Below are 519 nucleotides of genomic sequence, written 5' to 3' on the forward strand. Positions count from 1 at the left end.
GCGCCCCGGCATACTGAAACTCGGCACCATCCACCTTTAACACCATCCCGAACCCCCCTCTGCTCCGCGCATCCTGCTGTATCATATGCAGGATTAAAAAATAAAACTGCATGCTAGTTTTTTGTTTGTTTTTTTTCTTTTTTTGGCAAGCGAAGTCAACACCCTTAGCCTTAAGGGCCTTTTTTCCTCTCTCTCTCTCTCTCTCTCAGGGAGTGTCTCAGGGCGTCGGCACCACGGCTCTAGTTGTCATTTCTGTCTTGCCTTCAGCATTTCAGACAGATGGTAAAAAGAACTCCTGAAACCAGAGAAGCCAGAGCTTCTGAAAGGAAAGATCAGCAATTTCAGAAAAGACTTTTTTTTTTTTTTTTGCAAAGCTTTTCATGACAAAATAAACAAACACTCATATTAAGTATAAAGTATGGAGAGAGCAGTTGAACAGCCAGCCTGTGCCAATAAACTCATCTCTTTATGTGGAGCAAGTTAAAAAAAAAAAAAAGAGAGAGAAAAAGAATGTTACTT

The sequence above is a fragment of the Salarias fasciatus genome, chromosome 8 (assembly GCF_902148845.1).
Source record: "Salarias fasciatus chromosome 8, fSalaFa1.1, whole genome shotgun sequence".
In the NCBI taxonomy this organism is placed as follows: domain Eukaryota; kingdom Metazoa; phylum Chordata; class Actinopteri; order Blenniiformes; family Blenniidae; genus Salarias; species Salarias fasciatus.